The sequence below is a fragment of the Neoarius graeffei genome, chromosome 27 (genome assembly GCF_027579695.1).
Source record: "Neoarius graeffei isolate fNeoGra1 chromosome 27, fNeoGra1.pri, whole genome shotgun sequence".
Lineage (NCBI taxonomy): Eukaryota > Metazoa > Chordata > Actinopteri > Siluriformes > Ariidae > Neoarius > Neoarius graeffei.
This window is the reverse complement of record NC_083595.1, coordinates 21,970,542-21,984,984: the sequence shown is the minus strand read 5'-3', so window position 1 is coordinate 21,984,984 and position 14,443 is coordinate 21,970,542.

The window sequence follows — 14,443 nt, the reverse complement described above, 5'->3', positions numbered from 1 at the left end:
ACTGAATGCTTAGAGTCAACATTCCGCCATACCTTAGATAATGTAGCTCCTCTTAAAAGGAAAATGGTCAGAGACAAAAAATTAGCACCGTGGTATAATGATGACACTCACACATTAAAACAGACCACTTGAAAATTGGAACGTAAATGGCATCAAACAAAATTGGTAGTGTTCAAATTAGCATGGAAGGAGAGCTTCCTGAAGTATAGAAAAACTCTTCGTGCTGCTAGATCAACATATCTTTCCTCCCTAATAGAAGATAACAAAAATAATCCTAGATTCCTATTGAATACTGTAGCAAAAAAAAAGGAATAAGTCCATTATAGACACATGCACACCTGTAATATGTAGTAGCAACAAATTTTTTTCATGACAAAATTGAGAATATCCGACAAAAAATTCAAACTACTAATTTAAGGTCAGACAATGTAAGTGACCCTGTAGTTAACAAGATAACTGTATCAGATCATCAGTTAGCATGTTTTACTCCCCTAAAATAAACTGAATTACTTTTCTGAATTATCAAACAGATAATACCTGAAGTAATTGAACCACTTCTAAAAATAATAAATTATTCTCTTACAATTGGCTATGTACCCAAATCCTTTAAATTTGCAGTTATCAAACCCCTGATTAAAAAACCTGACCTTGAGCCCTGTCAGCTGTCCAATTATCAGCCAATATCAAACCTCCCCTTTATCTCCAAGATCCTTGAAAAAGCTGTGGCACAGCAATTATGCTCATATTTACATAGGAATAACATCCATGAAATGTATCAGTCAGGATTTAGACCTCATTATAGCACAGAGACAGCTCTGGTTAAAGTAGTAAATGACCGACTGTTGGTGTCTAATCAGGGCTGTCTTGCTGCTTGTGTTGCTTGACCTTAATGCAGCATTTGATACCATTGATCATTCCATTCTTCTGGATAGACTAGAAAATGTTGTGGGAGTTAAGGGAACGGCCCTCTCCTGGCTCAGGTCTTATTTAACTGATCGCTATCAGTATGTTGGTGTAAATGGTGATATTTCTAGATGTACTGAGGTAAAGTTTGGTGTTCCACAAGGTTCTGTCTTGGGTCCACTGTTTTTTTTCTTTATATATGTTACCTCTGGGTGATATTATTGGTAAATATTGTATTAGTTTCCACTGTTATGCTGATGACACACAGTTGTATGTTTCTGCAAAACCTGATGAGAGACACCAGCTTAATAGAATTGAGGAATGCGTAAAGGACATTAGACACTGGATGCTTATTAATTTCCTTCTGCTTAACTCTGACAAGACTGAAGTACTTGTACTAGGACCACATGCAGCTCGAAGTAAGTTTTCTGATTGCACAGTAACTCTGGATGGCCTTTCTGTTTCTTCACGTGCAGCAGTAAAAGACCTCGGAGTGATTATTGACCCCAGTCTTTCATTCGAAACTCACATTGATAACATTACCCGGATAGCTTTCTTTCATCTCAGAAATATTGCTAAGATAAGAAATTTAATGTTACTACATGATGCGGAAAAACTAGTTCATGCTTTCGTTATCTCCAGGTTGGATTATTGTAATGCTTTACTGTCTGGATGTTCCAATAAGTGCATAAACAAGCTCCAGTTAGTTCAAAATGCAGCAGCAAGAGTCCTTACTAGAACTAGAAAATATGACCACATCACGCCTGTCTTATCCACACTGCATTGGCTCCCAATCAAATTTCGTATTGATTATAAAATACTACTATTGACCTTTAAAGCACTGAATGGTCTTGCACCACAGTACCTGAGTGAACTTCTGGTCCTCTATGGCTACGTTCACACTGCAGGCTGAAGTGACTCAAATCCGATCTTTTCGCCCATATGTGACCTGTATCCGATCTTTTATTGACAGTATGAACGACACAGATCCGATTTTTTCAAATCCGACCCAGGCCGTTTGGATATGTGGTGCTAATTCCGATTCCTATCCGCTCTTTTCATATGCGACTTCAGTCTGAACCGCCAGGTCGCATTCATCCGACTTACACGTCATCAACAAGCCACAAACGTCACTATTCTGCGCTGAAGTAGGCGGCGGGTCTCTCAAAAAAGTTACAACAACATGGCGCATAATCACGGGCGCAGATAGAGGGTGGGACGAGTCATATTTAAATTCACCTCATTTGGTCCCCCCTACTTATAGGGAGGAAAAAACGTCTATGCTGTCTTTCTTTGCATAAGGCAAACCTCACGGAAAAATCAAAAGACTAATTACCATTCGGTTTATTGAGGTGCACAGCAGTGTATACATATAGTTGCAACAACTCACATAAAACAAAACAAAGACTGATATTCGGTTGGTTGAGCTGCGCAGACTGCACAGGTTGCGAGCTCGAGCTTGGTTGCTATGGTTACTAACAACAAGTTTGACAGGCATGTTGGGGTTGGTTTGCTGGCAGCTTTGTCCCCCCCAGTTTTTTGTCCCCCCCCCCAGTTCAAAAAACGTATCTGCGCCCCTGCGCATGACATCAATGCGAGGGACGCTTCGGGCTGTGAAGGTTCTGAATCTTCTCAATGGAAGGACACAGAGGTTAGGGAGCTGATTTCCATTTGGGGGGATGCAGCTATTCAAGCTAGATTGGATGAGTCATACCGCAACCGGGCGGTTTTACTTCCGTAAACACTGGCCATGCTCACTGCGTGTGACGTCGTCGTATCCTGCAGTGCGCATGCCGAACACTTTTAGGTCGCTTTTCGTTCATACTGAGGATCACATACAAGTCGCATATATTTGTTAATGTGAACGACCTCACAAAAAAATCGGATTTCACAAAAAAATCGGAATTGAGCATTAAGCCTTGCAGTGTGAACGTAGCGTATGACCCGCCATGCCTACTTAGATCAAAAGGTGCAGGCTATCTGCTGGTACCTCATGTAGTGAAGGCTACATCAGGGGGCAGAGCCTTTTCATACAAAGCCCCACAGTTATGGAACAGCATTCCAAGTAGTGTTCAGTAATCAGACACAGTCTCAGTGTTTAAGTCTAGGCTGAAAACATATCTGTTTAGTTAAGCCTTTTGTTAATGGTGTTCATGAGGTAAAGGTGTAGATCTGGAGGGTCCTCAGACATAGAGTGTTTTGGTAAACTGGGATGTATGGATGCTGTCAGTCCCCACTCACTTGCTCACTTGAGTTTGTTGACGGTGTAGTGGCTGCTGCTTTATGTCCCGGGGCTCCCTCATGCCTGTGTTACCTTCTGGCTCTCCCCTTTTAGTTATGCTGTCATAGTTAGTTGCCGGAGTCCCTGCTTGTACTCAGTGCAATATGTATACTGTTCCTACTTATTCAGGTGACATTGGGCATGCCTAACAACCTGTGGTTTCTCTCCCGCCCCCAAAATCTGTCCCTCTGAGTTACATGTCAGTCCTGGGATCAAGATGCTGACCTCTTCTGCTCCTCGGACCTGCCTGATCCATCCTGGTGCCCTGTGTCTGGTTGGAGTCTCATTTCATCGCTCCTGTGGAGGGCGGCCCCATGTGGACAGTTGGGGGGTCATGCCTGGAGGATGCTCTGGACTCTTGCAGTGGTGCTTTTGTGGCTGGGGACTGCAGTTGACTTGCTGACTTTAGAACTGCAGTTGACTTGCTGACTTTAGGACTGCAGTTGACTTGCTGACTTTAGGGCTGCAGTTGACTTGCTGACTCTGGGACTACGGTTGTTGTGAACGGTTTTGCGTTCGGGTTTCCGTCGGTGGGGGGTTTATAGCATCAACGAAGCTGACTTCATGTTAGGACTGTTAATGTTATAGTCATGTTGTCTGTTGTTGCCCGGATGGGTTCCCTTTTGAGTCTGGTTCCTCTTGAGGTTTCTTCCTCATGCCATTTGAGGGAGTTTTCCCTTGCCACTGTTGCCACAGGCATGCTCACTGGGGATAGATTAGGGATAAAATTAGCTCATAATTTAAGTTGACAATGTTTATTGTTAAAAGCGCCATACAAATAAACTTGACTTGACTATATGTGATCACCATTAAGAACCACTACCTGCTTCCTCTCATGTCCACAGCCTTTGAGCTGCTGCAGGGGGCCCAATTTTTTTCCAAGCTGGACCTTTACAACGCCTATCACCTGGTACATATTAAGGAGGGGTACGAGTGGAAGATGGCCTTCGATATGGCCACTGGGCACTATAAATACTTGGTCTTAATTTTTTGGCCTCACTAATGCACCAGCGGTCTTCCAAGCACTGGTCAACAACGTCTTATGAGATTTTATCAACCAGTACATCTTTATATATTTCAATGACATCTTGATCTTTTCTCCCATGCTCAAAACTCACCAGTCCCACATCAGACAGGTTCTGCAGCGGTTAGTAGAAAATGAACTTTTCGCTAAAGCTGAAAAATGTGAGTTCCATAAGCACACAATCTCATTTCTGGGTTTCATCATCTCCCCAGGTGAGGTCCAAATGGACCCAGACAAGGTCAAGGCAGTCTCAGGCTGGCAAACTCCCTCCTCTCGTAGGGAGATGCAACGCTTCTTAGGGTTTGCTAATTTTTATCAAAGGTTTTTCAGGAATTATAGCTCCATTGTTGCCCATCTTACAGACCTCACATCATCCAAGTTCCCCTTTTTCTGGAACAACCACACTGAGAATGCTTTCACATCCCTCAAAACCAGAGGTGGAAAAACTGGATTGACAAAGTAAAAGTCCTGCTTAGGTTTTCCTTCTGCCTGTGCTCTCAACACAGGTGATTTCACCAATTAGCTCATCAACCTGGCTTAGGGGATGTGGTAATTAGGATCAGCTGGTTCATTGAATTGGCTGGAGCAAAAATGTGGCAGGGTTTTTACTTTCTGCACCCGGGTTTTTCCACCTCTGCTCAAAACCAATTTTTCCACTGATCCCGTCCTTATCATCCTAGACCCTACAGCTCAGTTCATTCTTGAGGTGGATGCCTCTGACATGGGAGTAGGGGCAGTCCTGTCCCAGAGATCATCTAAGGATGACAAGATGCACCCCTGTGCATTCTTCTCACACTGCTTGACTCCAGCTGAGTGCAACTATAGCACAGATGATCAAGAACTGTTGGCCATCAAGTTGGCCCTGGAGGAGTGGAGACATTGGTTAGAGGGGACTGAGACCCCTTTTATCATATGGATTGACCATAAGAATCTTGAGTACATCAGTCTGCCAAGCAACTTAATTCACGCCAAGGCAGGTGGTCCTTATTCTCTTCATGCTTTAACTTTGTGTTTTCCTTCAGACTGGGCTCCAAGAATGCCAAGTCAGATGCCCTCTCCAGACAGTTTTCACCTAACTTTCAGCAAGATGCCACAGAGCTGATCATTCCTGCCCACTGCCTTGTGGCCACCACTCAGTTTGATAATGAGAAGACTGTCCAGGAGGTCCTGGCTAGCAATCCAGGCCCAGGCAACAGACCACCTAATGTTCTGGTTGTGCCTACTGGTGTATGTTTCCAGGTGCTTCAGTGGGGGCACAGTTTTCTTCTTGCTTGTCACCCTGGGGTGGCCCAAACCCTCTTTATTATCAGGCAACACTTCTGGTGGCCAATGATGCAGCAGGACATCCAGACTTTTGTGGCAGCCTGAGACGTGCATTCCAGAAGCAAGACTGATAACTAGCCCATGGCAAGACTATTAAGGCTGCTACCTGTACCTCATTGTCCCTGGTCCCATATTGCCATGGATTTCATCACTGTTCTCCCCAGTTCCAAGGGTAACACCTGTAGCCTAACTACTGTTGATTGTTTCTCTAAAGTGGCTCATTTTGTCCCTCTCCCCAAGCTGCTATCTGCTAAAGAGACTGCTGAGCCCCTTATTAACTATGTTTTCAGTATCCATGGTCTGCCACTGGACATCGTGTCCAACAGAGGTCCCCAGTTTTCTGCTCACTTTTGGAAAGAGTTCTGTAAACTAAATGGAGCTACCCCTAGCCTTTCCTCAGGTTACCACCCTAAGACTAATGGTCACACTGAGTGCACCAACCAGAACCTAGAGGTCACCCTATGATACTTGACCGCTGATGATGCATCTTCCTGGAACCAGGCCCTGCCTTGGATTGAGTATGCACACAATAGCCTCCCATCATCCTCTACTGGATTGACCATGTTCCAGTGTTGTCTCAGGTACCAGTCACTTCTCTTCCCGAGCAAGAGGAGGAAGCATCTGTCCCTTCAGCCCAGGCCTTCATCTGACATTGTCACAGGGTGTCAGCTACTACTCTCCAGCCAATTATATAAGAGGAAGGTGGACCAACACCACACACTAGCCCCAGTCTACCATCTCAGACAGAGGGTTATGTTATCCACCTTCCCCTTCACACCCCTTCCCTCCCATAAGCTGGCACCCAAGTTTGTTGGTCCTTTTCCCATTTCCAAAGTTATCAACCCCACTACTGTCAGGCTGACTTTACCTAGGTCTATGCATCATGTTCACCCTTCCTTCCATGTCTCTCAACTAAGACCCCTGGTCTCCAGCTCCTTCTCCCCTCCCTCCAAGTCCCCCCTCCCAGGTTCATCGATGGAGGTAAGGCCTACACCATCAAGAAGTTGCTAAAGGCATGGCAGTGAGGGTCGGGCATTGCAGTACCTGGTTGATTGGAAGGGATATGGCCCAGAGGAGAGGTGTTGTGTCCCAGCACGCTTCATCTTGGACCCCTCACTCATCAGTGACTTTCACTGCCAGAACCCAGAGGCTCCGTCTGGGATGTCTGGAGGCATCTGTAGGAGGGCAGTTATTGTCACGAGCCAGCCGGGAACATCTAGGTCCCAAACTGATCTTTTACTCCATTTCCTGGTTTTCCCCTGAGCCTTCCCCATGCTGCAGCCAGCACACCTGTCTCTCATCAGCTCATCCATGGCTCTATATATCGCTCTGATATTCATTTGGCATGGGATTGTCTTCACCTCAGGATATGTTTTTTTGCCTTTTTTCACTGTTTTTATATTCTGCTATTTTGTTACTTTGCTGTGTGCTGTGGAGTAACTTCGCCCTTTCTGTGGATTACCTCTTGTTTTGGGACTGTGAGCATGTTTCTTCTGATGCAGCTTCACTGAACTTTTGAACTTTGTTTTTGTACGGAGAGCTCTTTTCCTGCTGTGGTGCTGCATTTCTGGACTCTGTCACGTTTTTCCTTATTTTGAGCTTGTCTGTCCGCTGATCACTAATCTTCATTTTTTTTCCCTAATTACCCATTCCTGTATTTCTCCTGTCGGCTGCTCCTCCCGTCCAGTCCTCCACGATTAGGATTAAAGACCTGCCCTCTTCTCTCCAAGTGCACGTGAGTCTGCTTTTGGGTCTAGTCTACTCTTGCCTTTTGGCCGTGACAAGTACAAAACATTCTATGAGCTTTATTTTTCAGATAAACCAGTCCCCTGAAGATATCTGACCAAGAAATTGCAAGAAGTACAATCATTTTTACTATGCTGATGACTCATTTTTTAAAAATTGTTGACTGTGAATGCCACAAATAATATGTAATAAAATATTTTGCTGCCGGTGTCTCAAATATTTTAATATTCCACCACTACTGATACAAATGATCGTTATCAACAAAAAACAATGGAAGCTGATGTACAGTGGGGCAAAAAAGTATTTAGTCAGTCACCAATTGTGCAAGTTCTCCCACTTAAAAAGATGAGAGAGGCCTGTAATTTATCATAGGTACACCTCAACTATGAGAGACAAAATGAGGAAAAAATCCAGAAAATCACATTCATCATCATCGTGTTTTCCCGCGTGGCATGTGGTCGGCCTTGGGGGGCAGCTGCTTGGCTGATGGAAAACAAGAGGCCAACAGCTGCGTGAAGTCAGTCTTGTGCATCATCATTTTCAAGATCTGTTTTTTGTCCATATTCAGGCATTCCTCCATCTTATTCCAGTTAGTTCTTCTATCGAAAAGGACTTTCTTCAGTAGGGAGTCGTTGCTCATCCAACAGATGTGTGCAAGATACTGTAGATGTTTGGTCTGGTAGTAGTGTTTTATCGGTGTAGAGCCGGTAATGCTCTGAAGCTTACTGTTTGAGATTTTATATGCCCAGTCAAGCTCTCCATCAACGAGGGAGGATGAGTCCATGCCCTTTCATTGTTTGTTTTTCGGTGGAGCATTCTTACGGGCAAAGCCTCCTGCGATCATTTTTCTCAGGAAGCTGTTCCAGATCACCTCTAACTTTTGGGTCTCTGCTGATGTGAGATCCCACGCTTGAACACTGTAGAGCAGCCTTGAGTGGACACAGGAGGTTAAAAACTTCATTCGCGTACTTAGATAGATTTCACAATCAGTAAGGATGTGCTTCAGCTCGTTCCATTTCTCAAATGCTGAGGCAATTCTTTGGTGAAGGAAGGCTGATGTTTTGTTAGTGTTTGTCATCAGATGTCCTAGATACCGGAATTCTCTCACATTCTTAAGTGCAACAACATTGACAGTCACTAGACTTTTCTCTTCTTTTATGCTTTCATCAACATTGAATGCCATAGTCTCGGTCTTCTTGTAGGACATACATAAGCCGAATCTTGTAAAGGTGTTGTCATAGATCTCAATAATCTTCTGAAGCTCATCGATACTTTCTGAAAAGAGCACAACATCATCCGCATATAGTAACTCCGTTATTCTAATGATACCATGCGCTTTGGTGGTACGAAGCACTCGGGGGGATACTTCGTTGGGGATTGTAAACTCTATGTGGACTCCAGCCTCTGGGAACTGAGTATGGATTTCATGCTTAGCGCATCTCATCACGAAGTCCATGTAGATATTAAAGAGACACGGGCTCTCGAGGGCCCCTTGTCTACATCCCACAAAGGTTTCAAAATACCTAGCCATGCACCTGATGCAAGCCTTGGTACCAGAATACAGGGCCCTTAGGATGGAGATTAATGTAGGGCAATTTAAGCGGATCTCTAGAACTCGGAACAATGCCTCGCGTGGAATTGTCTGATATTTAAAGAATTTATTTGCAAATTATGGTGGAAAATAAGTATTTGGTCAATAATAAAAGTTCATCTCAATACTTTGTTATATACCCTTTGTTGGCAATGACAGAGGTCAAACATTTTCTGTAAGTCTTCACAAGGTTTTCACACACTGTTGCTGGTATTTTGGCCCATTCCTCCATGCAGATCTCCTCTAGAGCAGTGATGTTTTGGGGCTGTCGCTGGGCAACACAGACTTTCAACTCCCTCCAAAGATTTTCTATGGGGTTGAGATCTGGAGACTGGCTAGGCCACTCCAGGACCTGGAAATGCTTCTTACGAAGCCACTCCTTCGTTGCCCAGGTGGTGTGTTTGTCCATTGTCATGCTGAAAGACCCAGCCATGTTTCATCTTCAATGCCCTTGCTGATGGAAGGAGGTTTTCACTCAAAATCTCACAATACATGGCCCCATTCATTCTTTCCTTTACATGGATCAGTCGTCCTGGTCAGGGCCGTAGCCAGGATTTTTCAAATACCGATGTCAAACATGGCTGACAGCACTGAAGCCCCCCGGCACAACTTAAATAAATAAATAAATAAATAAATAACCAAGGATAGATTTGGTGGTGGACACATTTATTTTAACAATTCTAAAACTGTGGCACCATAACTGTGGTGTTTTATCTGACATAAAAGTAGAAAAGTAGTGAACTCTTGAACTGAGTATACATACCTAAAGTACCAGTTACCTAAAGTATTGGCATTATTTACATTGCAGCATACACATAACAGAAAGGGTGTGAACTGCTGAATTGTAAGCTTTAGTATTACACCTTATAATAATAGTATGAGTGTGTGTGTGTGTGTGTGAGAGAGAGAGCGAGAGAGAGTTTGTGTGTTATTTGTGGGTGTCTGTATGTGTAGAGACATTCTGAGCAGTAATGTAAAGGCATCAGTCTATCTGGCTGTCTTGAATTGAGATCCATTTGCATGCATTCTCTGAAACAGAGTGTTCTCACCATTGCCTGTAATGTAAGTTTGGCTCAAAACACATTTACTTTAACAATTCTAAAACTGTGCCATCATAACTGTGGAGTTTTGTCTGACATAAAAGTCAAAACTGAACTGAACATATTGCTCAGCTACCTGAAGTATTGGCATTATTTACATTTCATTATCTTAAATTACATTAGAATGTAGAGCTATTAGTTCTGTGTGAAGACTATGTATTAGAGAGAGTGTGTGAGAGTGTATTATTTGTGTGTATGTGTGTCTGTATTTGTGTGTCTGTGTGTGTATTAGTGAGTGAGAGAGAGTTATGAGAGAAAAAGAGAGAGAGTTACTCAAACAAGTCCGTTTATTCAGCCCTACACAGGGCTGCCTGTGACAATGTAGTTTTGAATGTTTCTCAAAATGCTAACTAAAATGTAATAGGCAATGACAATGAAATGTTTCCCCTTGGAAAGTTGGCATGACACCACTGAACGGTCTGCCACTGCACTGACAATATTTTCTCACCTTCCCTCCTTCTCTTCTGTTGGCTGTCCAAACCTTAATTTAGTTTGTTGCAACTTTTTCATTTTGCACTCGGGTAAAGCTCTATAATGCGATGTGACTATTAGCCGATGTTAGGTTAGGTAGGCATATGTGATAGAGCGTAGACTACACCCTGCCTGTTTTATCCAAAACCCAACTTCCCCGGCCGACACTAGTATAGGCTACATCGCATGACGCTGCGTTAGACACAGCAACGATATTGTGTTAGGGTTTTGCTGGGATTCGAACCCGGGTCACTGGTGTGATAATCCAGCAAACCCCCACTAGGCCACCAGGGGGATGACTCAAGTGCAGAGGCGTGAGGCGTAGGTAGAGTATCAAAAACAGTTTATTTACAATATATACAATCCAATGGAAAAAACAAAAAGAAAATCCAAAAGCTCAGAAGATGACCAAAAATAAAAATATCCAAAGGTTCAAAGTCCCAAAAAACAAAAGGAAAGGCAAAAATGCAGAATGCTCAGAAGATCAAAAATACAAAGTCCAAAGAAAGCAAAAACATCAAAAACACAAGGGCACAGGCAAGATACGTGGGACAGAGGAAACTAGCACTAGACAACATAGCATAAAGACTCTGTGACTAGGGGAACAAACAGAGGGGTATTTATACACAAACTCATTAAGGAACAGGGTGGGGCAGGAAACAGGCAATCAAGACAAACACAAAACACAGTGGCGGCCTCTAGAGGCCAAAACAACCATGACAAGATAAACATAACAGCGGCCTCTAGAGGCCAAAACAGTCCCAGTCCTAACAGGACCCCCCCCCCCCCAGAGCGTCTCCTGACGTTCCCAGGGCAATCCGGATGGGCCGAATGGAAGTCCCGGCACAGTCCTTTATCTAAAATGTCCCAGGCGGGGACCCAACAGCGTTCCTCAGGGCCATAGCCCTCCCAATCTACCAGGTATTGAAGCCCGCCACGGACCCGGCGAGAGTCAAGCAGGCGATGCATGGTGAACACAGTCTGACCCTGGAAGATGCGGGAGGGTGGGGGATTCCTAGGGGCAGGGGCATACATGGACATCAGTACGGGCTACAACAGGGAAACATGGAATGTGGGGTTGATCCTCAGAGTCCGGGGCAACTGGAGCTGGTAGGCGACAGGGTTCACCCTGTGCACCACCTTGAAGGGGCCAATATAGCGAGGAGCAAGCTTGCGGTTCTCCACCCGCAGCGGAAGGTCCTTGGTGGACAGCCAAACCCGCTGCCCAGGGCAGAAAACATGGGCAGGTCTTCTATGGCGGTTGGCCTGAGTCTGGTTGGTTCTGGAGGTCTGGATGAGGGTCTTCCTGACCTTGCTCCAGGTCTTGTGACACCGTCTCACATATTGGTTGACCGAGGGCACCTCCGCGCCCTCCTCCTGGTCCGGGAACAGAGGTGGCTGGAACCCGAATTGGCACTGGAATGGCGACAGCTTGGTGGCCGATGACTGCAGGGTGTTGTGGGCGTACTCTGCCCATGGCAGCCAGGTGCTCCATGATGTCGGGTTATCCATAGCCAGGCCTCACAGGGTGGTTTCCAGGTCCTGGTTGAGCCTCTCCGTCTGGCCATTGGACTGTGGGTGGAACCCAGAGGAGAGGCTGGCAGTGGCTCTGATGAGCTTGCAAAACCCGTGCCACACTCGGGAGGAGAACTGGGGCCCCCAGTCAGAAACGATGTCCTGTGGGAGACCAAAAACTCGGAAGATATGAGTGAACATGAGTTTGGCAGTTTCCAGGGCAGAAGGGAGCTTGCACAGTGGCAGCAGGCCTTAGAGACTCAGGGAGACCCGTGATGAAGTCGACTGCCACGTGGGACCAGGGACGCTGGGGAATGGTCAGAGGATGCAGGAGACCCTGGGGATGCTGTCGTGGGTTCTTGCTTCTGGTGCACACTCCGCAGGAAAGAACGAATGACCTCACTTCCTTCTCCATGCTAGGCCACCAGAAGCGTCTTCTCAAAAAGTCCAGGGTCCTTCGAGCTCCCGGGTGGGCGGTGAGAGGGGACGAGTGACCCCACTGGAGAACCTTGGCCCGGGCTTGATGTGGGACGTACAAGAGGCCCGGTGGCCCCGTCCCAGGACCGGGGTCCTGGGGTTGGGCTCATTGGACGGCCTCCTCAATACCCCAGTGGACAGGGGCCACACTCCGGGACACAGGGATAATAGGACCAACTTCACTCTCCCTGTTGGTGGGAGCGAACAGCCTGGAAAGCGCATCAGGTTTGGTATTTTTGGAGCCGGGGCGGTATGATAGGGTAAAGTCGAACCGACTGAAAAATAAGGCCCACCTAGCCTGTCGTGGATTGAGTCTCTTTGCTTGCTGGAGGTACTCCAGGTTCTTGTGGTCCGTCCAGACCAAAAATGGGTGTTGCACTCCCTCCAGCCAGTGCCTCCACTCCTCAAGGGCCAGCTTAACTGCTAGCAGTTCTCGATCCCCCACATCATACCGGGACTCCGCAGAACTCAGGCGGTGGGAGAAGTATGCGCAGGGGTGCAACCTTCCTTCCGAGCATTGAGAGAGGACCATGCCGACGCCGCTGTCTGAGGCGTCCACCTCAATGATGAAGGGTTGCGAAGGGTCCGGGAGGACCAGAATAGGTGCCGTGCAGAAGCGGTGCTTGAGGTCTTTGAATGCCTTTTCCGCCTGAGGAGACCAGACATATGATCCACCTGTCCCTTTGGTGAGGTCCGATATGGGCACTGCTACAGAACTAAAGTTCCTGATGAACTTGCGGTAGAAGTTAGCAAATCCTAAGAACCGCTGAACCTCTTTGACGGACTTGGGGGTGGGCCAGTCCCGGACGGCCAGGGTCTTGGCTGGATCCATCTGCAGTTGGCCTGTCTGTACAATAAAACCCAGAAAGGAGACCTCAGGAACATGAAATTCGCATTTCTGGGCCTTAGCGAACAGATTGTTCTGTAGCAATCTCTGGAGAACCTGGCGAACATGGTGGCGGTGCTCCTGCACGGTCTTGGAAAAGATTAGGATGTCGTCGAGGTAGACAAAAACGTACAGGTTAATCATGTCCCTCAAGACATCGTTGATTAGGGCCTGAAAAACAGCTGGTGTGTTGGTGAGTCTGAAGGGCATCACCTGGTACTCGTAGTGCCCTGACGGGGTGTTAAAGGCAGTCTTCCACTCATCTCCTTGTCAGATACGAATGAGGTGGTATGTGTTCCGTAAGTCCAACTTGGTGAAGACGGTGGCGCCTTGGAGCATGTCGAATGCTGTGGACATCAGCGGAAGGGGATAGCAGTTGCGCACGGTGATCTTGTTCAGGCCCCTATAGTCAATACACGGTTGGAGCCCCCCATCCTTCTTGCCGACAAAGAAGAAGCCGGCACCAGCAGGTGAAGTGGAGGGTCGAATGAACCCAGAGACCAGGGCTTCCTTGATGTATTCCTCCATGGCCTTGCATTCTGGCTGAGAGAGGGAGAACAGTCGGCCCCGAGGAGGAGTAGTCCCAGGGAGCAAGTTGATGGCACAGTTGTAGGCTCGGTGCGGAGGAAGAACGGCGGCCCTGCTCTTGCTAAAAACCTCTTTCAGATCCCAGTACTCTGTGGGAACTTGAGATAACTCGGTGAGATCAGGAGGCTCAGCAGGAAACACAGGAGAGCTAGAGAGCAGACAAGAGGCATGGCATGCAGGACCCCATTCCACAACCTGGCTTGTTACCCAGTCTATGCAAGGGTTGTGGTGAGTAAGCCAAGGAAGGCCTAGAATAACTGGGAACACAGGTGAATGAATAAGGTGCAGGGATATTTCTTCTTTGTGACCTTGAGACTGGAGAAAGACTGGAGAAGTAACTTGGGTGACTCTTCCATCACCTAAAGCTTGGCCATCCAGGGCAGACACAGACAGTGGGACTTCAAGAGGCGCAGTCTGGACATTGATACTTTGGGCGAAGTGGATATCCATAAAGTTTCCAGCCACCCCTGAGTCTAACAAGGCCTGGCAAGAGTGGACGGACTCACCCCAGGAGATGGAAACCAGGATGTAGATTCCT